General features: G+C 37.2%; 1 long non-coding RNA gene across 3 annotated transcripts; it reads left to right on the forward strand.

The window, feature by feature from the left end:
- The first annotated feature begins 336 nt into the window (after positions 1-336).
- On the forward strand, positions 337-10,285 carry LOC148187298 (uncharacterized). Of its 3 annotated transcripts, none has more exons than XR_015778938.1 (4): positions 337-406; positions 3,780-3,884; positions 6,044-6,110; positions 8,489-10,285. It is a non-coding gene; the product is annotated as an uncharacterized LOC148187298 (long non-coding RNA). The 3 variants fall into 3 exon arrangements; XR_015778939.1 differs by lacking the exon at positions 337-406 and adding an exon at positions 438-771; XR_015778940.1 differs by lacking the exon at positions 337-406 and adding an exon at positions 2,559-2,617.
- Positions 10,286-10,575: the final 290 nt, after the last annotated feature.

Here is a 10,575-nt window from a genome sequence, read left to right on the forward strand (position 1 = left end):
TACATATCTTTAAGCAATATCTAACTTAAAAATGTTTGGTAAAAGATACAAGCAAAATTATTAATTTATGCAAATCTTACAGCTTTATCTTATACCTAATTTGGTAAACCCCTGTGTGTTTTCATGCTTCAACTATTTTACATTATTTTTGTCTTTCTGGTTTGTTCCTACTGATGCCATTATTTTAATCTTTATTTTTTTTGTATTGACCACTGGATGTACTGTCCCCAAAACTGTTTATTAAAAAATAAATCAACAAAATAAAAGTTTAAAAAAAAATAACATAAAAATTGAAATAAAAAGTTGTCGGACCCTTGCTGGTGCAGGTCGATGCTGCGCTATGATTGGCGACTCTGCGTTCAGGGGGGCGGGACATTTCAGTGTAAGAAAACAAAGTGTGGGGAAGGTAAATAATTATTTTTTACCCATTACTCATATCAAAACTTAATACAGGTAGGCTACGTAACTAACAACGGTAATCACCTGTCATCATTATTTTGCTCTGTGAAAAATGTCTTCAACAACTCCGAGTACCAACAAGCTCACTAGCTAGTAGCTAATAGCTAACAGCTAGTTTAGCCTAGCCGCATCGTTCACGCAACCTCAAACTCTGGACGTCGGTTGACGACTCTTAATGTCGGTTGACCAGCGGCTCTCTCGCCATCTGACAATGTCAAAAAGAAACATTTAGAGCCACTGAAAACCGAGGTCCTCCTGTTTTTGTGGGGGCTAGCGACATTAGCTCCTACAACAAGCTACATGTACAAGACGGTAAGATGGCATCAAGCTAAACCGCAAAGTAGTAAGGTAATTGAGGGTTACTGGCATTTTTGTTAACATAATGTTATGACTAAATCTGTATTTATAACCTCTTATGACACTTCTTAATTTTGTTAATCACCTTACTGTAATGTTGTATTTAGTTAGTATTGTCTCTGTGTTTCCTTGAAACAGGCCTGGTTGTAGACTGCTTTGAGTTGGGGGAGCAGTAAGAGATGTTGGGGGGTAATATGAGTTACTCTTCAGGCGCATACTGAACTGTTCCATGTTGTTATCCAAAGCTTTTTAATAAACGAGCTCAATTTTGCGCTTTTTATGCACTATGGCAGTGATACTCAATTTACGGGGGGGGGTGACACCCCAACCATTTTCTAATTAATTGACACTGGGAATTGTTTTTGAACTGTGCCACAATGCATAAAACGGCATACGTCCTGAAGTCCGAGATGCCCTAAAATCTGAGAAATGGCCTAAAATTCTAGAAACATCCTAAACTCTAGAAATGTCCTAAGATCCTAGAAATGTCCTGAAATTGAAGAAATGTCCTAAAATCCAAGAAATGTAGAGACTAGGTGCTGGGCAAGGTGAAAACAGATCCCAGAAAATAAATAAAGTCCACACACTGGAAAATGCTCCCCTGAACATTTATTAAATAACCTTCAGTGGAGTTACACATAGGAGTTTTCTTTTAATGTGGCGAGCAATGCACTCAGCGACTCAAAGCAAACTCAAGCAGTTTTGAGAAGGTAACGTATGTAGGCTAGTGCATGATATGCTTTAAACTGAGCAACTTCTGTCTTTTGAGGTCACATTAGATTATAGCCTCTAAAAGAGCTGTTTCAAGGGCTTTTTAGTTTTCACACATTTGATTAAATGTCTGCAAAACCGTTGAACATCTCTGTCTGACAAGGTTCTTACAATGAGCATATATTTACAGTTTATGAATATATTGGAGTCAGGTCTAAATAAACAAAACCAGATGGAACCTAGCAAGCTCATGAAATCCCACTTTCGGCATGAAAAGTCACAAAAATGAGGTTGTGTAAATTGGTTTTTTTTTTAAAAACAATTTCATGTCTTCCTTGACACATTAATCACATTGAAGTGTGCAGCTTAATTCTCACATCCCACACTTCAGGTTGTTTTTAAATCACAGATTAAATCAGTAATATTAATGAATTCCTCAGAGTTGGATACCTTTAACAAGGTTTTACAGAGGAACATGCCAGGAACGTGATCTTGATATGTCGCCAGGCTCTTTTCAGTCTAAATCTCTGCTTATGTGTCTGAGTTATGTGTCCATTAAATATGAAGCTAGAGCCAGGAGTAGGTTTGCGTAGCTTAGCACTGCATAAAAACTTTGCTTCTGGCAAAGAAAATAGTCTGGTACATAACTTAATTTACCATGTGGATTCCACTTGACTTTTTGTATGGATTAAATAAGGCTGATGTGAAGTGTTAATATTTCATTTCCAGAATGTTTTGATGTTACATTTGGACAGAACCAGCCTAGTTGCCCCCCACCCCCGTTCCCAGTCTGAAGTGCTAAGCTAAGTGAACTGGCTGCTGGCGATAGCTTTACAGCGTACTGACTTTCTGTCATCGTCTTTCTATCATCTAACTCTAAAAAGCATATAGTGTACTTCCAAAAATGTCAAGTGCTTTGATGAATAACCCTTTAACACCTGGATCGACATCACTTTTCTTGTGCTGCATTCAGACTCCTTTCACAAGCATTATAATTTCAGAGACCAAAGAAAATTGGTTTGATTTCTTTCAGAAACATGGGGAAAAAGGCAATGAACAGCTTGGGAAGAAATGTTCCACAAACTGCAAGGTATTCGTAGACTTAGAAATTATTTTTTAAAAAGCCAGGTGAAACTTTCCAGTGAAAAAAAACAAGAAAAAAGCTGTGGAAAAACTGTATTTATATCATGATTACATATTTAAAATTATGTTATGTTATTATTATATTTTTAAGCACCTTTTCCAGGTCATTCTGTTTCTTTTTCTTAAAAAAATATTATTATTATTATTATTATTACTAATTTTCTTGTACTTTATATGAAGTTTTGTCTCATTTCTTTTTTGTTCTCATTGCTGTTTTCCCTGTTTTCATGCTTCCTCATTCACCAGAGGCATGCAAGAAAAATAAATTAATCTTCAGGAATTCAGCATAACATGGGGTGAAAAACTGATATGCAAAGCATAATTTTGTTCCTTTAAGTAGCTCAGGGGACAGATTTGGGAGAATTTGTGGCTTTTACCCATTTTCTCATAGTTTAAATTTTCTCCAAGGCAAGACCAAAATTTACGAGCGGTCCAGACCTGTGGTATGAGTCACATACAGATAGTCTTTCTCTTTCCACTGTGGAAAAATAAACTAATTGACTTGAAATTACAATGCAAATGCTGAAATTTTACAAACCCACATTTCTCTATGAACAAGTGATCTTCAATCCAACTTAAAGCACTCAGACTAATAAATCTCAGAGAAAGAAAAAAAACTGTAAGATTAGAAGATACAAAGATGTCCATGCATGAGGCCCAGCGAGGTGAAGGAGTGCACAAGAAGTTTGTTAATGTTTTCTGTTCTGCTTAACCTGTGGCACCTGTAATATTTTTTTTCTGTGGTGACAGAAAAAAAGTCCTCAGTGTAGCCAGTGGGTACAACCTGAGCTGGTAAATGTAAAAGGATTCAGGCAGTAAAAGACTGAATAACAGCTTATATCCAGGCAGCGCAGTATTCACGAAATCCATTTTCCAGATTGCAGCGTACAATGAAATTTCCCATTTCTTTATCTGTCACTGCTAATCCAGACACTGATCTGCCTGAAACAAAGCTGTGTTTTCTATATGTAACTGAATGTCATAAACACTTCTCTTGTCTCCTCTATCATCTCAACTCATCACCTCCTTTATTATGGCTGCATGCATTTTTTGTAATTTTCTTTTTTCCTCTCTCTTCTCTGTCTCTCCTCTATATGTTCTATTTCCAGGCATGAGCGTGCTTATCTCCATGTGTCTGCTGGAGAAAGAACAAGAGACTGCACTGACAGAAGACGAAAAGCAAACAAGAAAAGGAGGACAGCCTGAGCACTAACGTATGAGGCTTTATTTATATCATTTATAATATATGTAGCCGCTGGTTCCAGCAGTATTTTCTCACACTGTTATTTCACATTTGATAGTTTACTTTTAATTGTAGTCTCGGTGTGTTGCTCAGCCCAAAAAAAAATGGGAATCTCCATCTGTTATAAATAAACCAAAGAGCTTGTTACTATGGAAAGGGCCACCGGCCAAAGCCTAACATAATAGGAAGACTCCATTGTTGTAATCAGGGACAAAACCATTGTTCCAAAATTCATTGTGCACACATATATTTCCCAGTCTTTGTTTTTTTTAATAGACTGTGGCGAAATAGAGTTACATAATACAAAAATTGGGCAGACAGGAAAGAAAAAAAAGAAAAGAAATGCATGAGGAGTGTGGAATTCCTGGACACAACATGATAAAGACGTAGGACGTAGTATAATGACTCAAAAGTTATAGTTAGAACTTTTTTTCTGCCACGTATCCTTTTGCAAAAGAAAAAAAGACATGCTGGTGTGAAAGGTTGATGGGTGTTAACGGACTGTAAATTTGTGTGGGACTCGGCGTAAAAAGGCCTTTGGTCAGCTGTCTTGGTAACATCCTCGCGTTCAAGCACCTCAGTGATGTATTTAGTGTTCTGTTCATACGGAGATGGAATCGGATTGTGCTGTAATTGAAACATTTTATCTTGTGCCTGTCTTGACCTGGACAGATGTCTTGCTGAAAAACTGGTACACTTAAGATTTTTTCATTGACCCTGAAGGACAGATCCATTAAATCATTAATCTGATGCGCCTGTAAAGCCACACTGGTAGCTTTCTGAAACTGTAATATTAAGATGTAAACGCAAAACAGTTACAATTCAAAATTTGACCTCATGTCTATGCCATGGTATTCCATGAAAACTGCAGCATAAATTGTGTTTTTGTTTTGTTTGTGTTCTGGTACAGGAACACACAACTATGAGTGTCTTAAAGTTGACATGAAACGCTGAAAAAAAGAACTGTGGTTTGTTTGAATTTGACCAAAGGTGAGATATGACACTGCAATCAAACTTGATATCCACCCAGTGTAACTGAGAACATTTACTCCAGTACTGTACTTAAGGATGAATTCAAGGAATACTTGTACTTTGCTTGAGTATTTTATTGATTTTTTTATTTTCATGTCACTTTATACTTTTGCCCCAATACATTTTAGAGGAAAATATTGTACTTTTACTGCAGTACATTTAACTGAACACTCACGAATCTTTACATAAAAAAACACAACAAGAGTTTATAAAATATGATGTTTTTGTTATACATTAAGTTACCAAACAGTTAATGCAAATACATCTGCAACAAAAACCACAGCTGTGATATCGTTAGATAACATTATGTTAACTTGCTTGTTAACTGTCAGCGTTGTGGCCTGTTTTAAACACTTTTCCAAGTTTTGTTGCAACATTTGCAAGTCCGTAGTGTCTAGCATAGTCTTAGTGGGTTTGTAGCTCAATCATGTTTTATATTTTTTGTCACTACAAAAAAGGGTAGAAATATTGAAAGGCAAGATGCTGCTTAGTTACTGCGGTCCCAGCTTCTTAACACAAGATATTTTGGACAGTGAGACTTTCTGTGAATGAAGATCTTTGTATAAGAAAGGAATTGGGATATGCTTATTTTGGCATATTGTGTTATTTTTTGGTTAAAAAAAGTTTTGTGACCTGTGCGGATAGTGACTTGCGTACCCATTTGCATCACTAGATTACATGACCAAAAATCTTGTAAAGCATTTATAAAGGATGGATTTTTTAACTGGAGGAAGCCACCAAGACAGTTGAGCAATAACAAAATATTGAGTCAGTGCTTTCGTCATTGCAATAAGTGCTCAGAGTCGTAATTTTGCAATGATCTCTCCCACTGTAAACACAATTTCCTGAACCTCTCTTTTAGCTTTTTTGTCCTCTGATACATGTCAAAGATGAGCTATTCAGAGACACTGTGACGATGAATCAAATTGATCCCAGATCAGGCTGCGTGGTAATGACAAGCCCAGAATTACTTGAAGTCAATTTGAAATCGAGGCCTATGACGTACAGATGCCAATCAGAAGTAGTGGGGCTGTCTTTTTTCTGTTATATGGATGAAACTGCAGGGAGTAAGTTTCTGTTTGTGCTTGTTTTGTGAAGGAAAACTGACGCAGGAGAAGCACTGGGAGATTTTTGGAGGAATCAAGCACCACTTATGTCAACAATGGTAAGCCTTTTTTTAAAAAAATCTGCTGCTATTTATACAGCTTCATTATGTGTGAAAACTGTCACCAAGTTGTTGCGCTTGCTTGATGTCACGACAGCAAATGCAGTTATCATTTTAGATATTAGGTTGTATCAGTGGTTGTTTAGCTGATTTGTTGATCACAAAGACATGGGGCCTTCCAGGTTCTTGTGTCATATAAGTTACCTAAAAATAGCACACTTCTTGCTAACCACATTTTCTTACAGACACAGTTAACCCGTTGAAACCTGAGCAAATTGGCTTGATTTCTTTTAAAAGGTTGGGAAGATGGCTAGAAAGATTGACTTCACAAGAAATGGCATAAAAATTGTCAAAAGTAACAAGAGAGTTACCTGACAATAAGTGTCAAAAAAGTACAAAATAAAAACAACCAAGAAAATGACCTCAAAAATGCTCTAAATAAATAAAATACATTTGTGCCCCAAATAAGCCATGACAGAAGCCCAGCATGTACTATAGCTGGAATTCAGCCATCATTATTTTGATTATTTATACATGTCCTTTTCCTCTTGTAACATGACATGAAAAAACCGAATCTGTGATCTTGGCATATTGTCTGAATCAGATGTAGGATACAGCATTTTATTTTCCCCTTATTCAGTAAAAAAAAGACATTAAAACAGAATCTTAACATGATTAAGGCTGATTGCATGTCTCAGGACTGCCTTCAGAGTTTGCACAGAGTGCATTGCTGTTGGTCCTTAGATGGGACTTCAGTGTTTTTATACAACTGGTGACAACAGCTGTTGACAACACACTGATTTACTGGTAAATTTCTCTTGATGACTGTGGAAATGCACAGATACTCTGTAACACGAAGCTGGAAACACTCAGCCTCCTGCACATAGCAGCAGTTCTTCACCGTGGAAGCGTTAAAACCTTTTTGTGTGAATAATCATACTGTTGAAGAGGTTTAGAATGGGCCATAATCAAACAAAATATAAGAAGTAGCGGCAATTTAGTTATTTGTTGTTGGAACTGCAGCAAGCAACAAGATTTAGCTCCTTTTTTTATTTCCTTTTATTTACAGGTTACAGTTTGAAGAGGCTGTAGAGTACACAAAATATTGAAAACAAAATGAAAAAAATCCAAACACCACCATTCTCAGAGCATAAATATGAAAGTGGCATAAACCTACTTGGAAAAATTGCAAAACCTGTTGAACAATCAAACAACAACAAACAAAAGTGTTGAACATGTTAAATAAAAAAATATCATGAAAGTGTAAATTAGTGTAATCTGCCACTTACTGAGGATGCACATGAAGCAAGTGACTTAGAGATATACTGAGGCTTCTGCCCCACTGACGAGAAGAAAAACAGCAGCACAATAAGGAGCCTCAAATTAATGAGTGAAAACAAACATAAATGCCATTTTTCACATAGTTCTCCAACTTTTGATGTCTGACTGTCTCATATCTCGTTACATCTTCGTCATATGGTTTAATGCAATGTATCCTCATACAATGGTTTGTGTTATTTCTTACAAAAATGCAAATGGTTGGACATCTTTAGGTTTAAGCAAGTAAAGTTACGTATGTTAGGTTAGGTTGAATAAAGTAATGTGGTGATGGACTGCTGTGAAATGTATCAAAATTCACACGGATCTGGACACTGGTCTCCTGTGAAAAGCCCTCTGTTTCACGACCCACCCACTACCTCAACTTTCCTCCATACACAGACAAGCTTCCCTCTTTACTCCTGTTGGTGCATTGGCCACGTAGCGTCCCCAAATACATGCATTACACTCAAATTACTAGCTCACGGTTAAGTGGAATTTATACAAATTATTTTTGTGGGTGAACGTACAAAATATTTGCTGGACCATGCTGTTGATAGTGCAATTGCATGACTAGAATATTTGCCTATTATTGTAGAAATACAGTACTTGCGGCAGCAGCCAGCTCTGCAGCAGCATTGCAGCAACAACGCTGTCAGTGTGAACATCGTGAGCATGCAAGACCACAAAGACCTAGAGCCGGTTGCTAACTGCTCCTCCTGAAACTATTTCCTTAGCACCCTCTCGTATTGGTCTGGCCCCTCCTTAGCACCAGTAGAGAAAATATCCTGGTGCTGTCCCTGGCACAAAACCTGCCCTTATGTAGTGTTTAGGGAGACTTACCTATGCTAACAGGTGACTTTGATCAAGTGGAAATTATAGTTGAGCACACCTGAGTAAGAGCAGATTTGGATGTTTAAGAACTTTTGGTGCATTTGGAGTTGACTTTTCTTATATTTTCATTCACCAGAAAATTAAGAGAAATTATGAGATACATTAAAGAGAATGTTACCGTATGAGGCCCATTGTCTGACTTTACATTGTCATTTGTTGTCACGAAGGTCAACAGAGGATTGTAAAGCCTGCAGGAACATCAGCAGTCACCATGAACAGCAGCTACCACCAGAGGCGAGGAGGCAGGAAGAGTCAAGGACCACAAAGGGCACAGATCACTGGCCAGTCATGATCTGGAATGAAAAGAGGTAGGACAGGCATTATTACAGTGGACAAACTTTAAAACAAGCACCAGCGTGAAGAACAGGTGCACTACGGCCAGGTTAAACAGGCTACATTTCCATCAGCAGGAATCTGATCTGGTCAGATTTTAATGCTGTGATCACATGGAATCAGGCAGCAGTCAGAAAACACTGGACAGCATGGGGAAAACAGACAGTCCCACAGAATGGCAGGATGGTGAACAAAACATGGAGTCATTCGAAAAACAAATTATTCCAAGAATGGAAAAAGTATATATATTAAATACAATTATTTTGATTTTCATTTATTTTTATAATTTTTCTAGCAATGTCCAGTAGTTTTCCAGAACACGTGTGTTTTCACCTTGTGTAAAGGAGCTATGTAATATTCAGTTTTAGTCTTTGTAAAGGCTAAAAGTTAAAATATCTTTGTTTTGAATGGCAGTGCTGCCTACTATAAGCGTTGCCAGTATTCACTGCTGGCCTCACTTAATTTTACCATCTTGCTCTTGTCCACTAAAATTATATCCTGGTTGCCATCTGCTGTTTCTCTGATGCTGATCAGAGAGCCCGAATTTCAAAACATTTGGAGAGTATTTTTTTCATTAATCCCAGCGTAGACACACAAACACAAAGACAACAAGAACTCGTCATGCAGCCTGCATTTTTTTTTTTTTTCATTTTGACTTGATAAGTCAAATACATGGAGTGAGATCTATTAAACAGCATGGTGCAATCTTTTGCAATGTACTGTCACATCTGGCCTGAATTGGGAGCCAGTGGGAGGATAGGATGGACATAAGGACCTTATGTGGCCCAGTATTATTGTTTTGGTTAAGAATCCAGGAAACAGTTTTTTTAAGAGTGAGGGAACCAAGCTGTTTGGTAATCTCAAGTTGTCTTGGTTTGCACATCTTGTATTGTAGATCAGGCTGTTCTCATGCATTGTTCACATACGTATGATGAAGACTGTTATTTTCAAACGCGTATATGTATACCAAGTAATCAGGAGCTAGTAATTCATGTATAACCCTTGAATTTGGGGCAGCTGCAATCACGTGACCCATGTGTTAATGGAGGTAAAGAGGGAAGTGGTCCCATAAGAGGGTGTTTTGTAGTGGTGGATGTGTCATAAAGCACAGGACTTTCTCCAGGAGATCGCTGATCGAAACTGTGAAACCAAGTGAACTTTAAGTAATTTGGTGGTCATTGTGTTTCTTTTCCAACTGTATATTACCTTGCATTAAGTACGGAAGGTCATTTGCGGGGCACTAATTTGTTAGATATCATATGAACCGTTGTGTTTGCATTTTCGTATGATATCGAATGAACTGTTGTTTGAGGATATGCTGTGTAAATATAGGTTGGATTTTAGTAATATTGAGGATGTTTTGTTGCAGTTTTGGTACGTCTTCCTTAACCCTTTTAAACTGGGACAGACATCACTTTTCTCGTGCTGTGCTCAGACACCTTTCATATTAAATTAAACCCTTAAGCAAGTGGGACTAATTTTGTTTTTTAAAAGGGCAAGGAGCAACATGGCAAAAACTGTACCACAAAAAGCAAGAAATTATTAAAAGGTGACAAGATAAATGACCCGGGAAAAAAAGCTAGAAAGAGAATAAGCAAAAATGAAAAGTATGTCATGTAATATGTAGCACTTTTGTCAGGTAATTTCTTTGGTCTTTCTTATTTTATTTATTTTTTTGCTATTTTCATAAAATTTCCTTGTAAATTTTTCAATGACTTACAAATTTTTTGAGTCATTTCTTGTAATGCCCATTGCTCTCTTTCTTGTAAGAAATCATGCCACTTTGCTCAGGTTTCAAAGGGTTAATGTGTGCATGAAACAAAAGAGCAGGAATTAATCCAGCATTTCTTTCTGCAGTTTCCTGTGGGGAATGGGAACAGCATGCAGCCAAATTTCCCAGCTGGAATCAAACTGCAGGCAT

The sequence above is a fragment of the Plectropomus leopardus genome, chromosome 15, assembly GCF_026936395.1.
Source record: "Plectropomus leopardus strain MGB_pleo_1.0 chromosome 15, ASM2693639v1, whole genome shotgun sequence".
Taxonomy (NCBI): Eukaryota; Metazoa; Chordata; class Actinopteri; order Perciformes; family Serranidae; genus Plectropomus; species Plectropomus leopardus.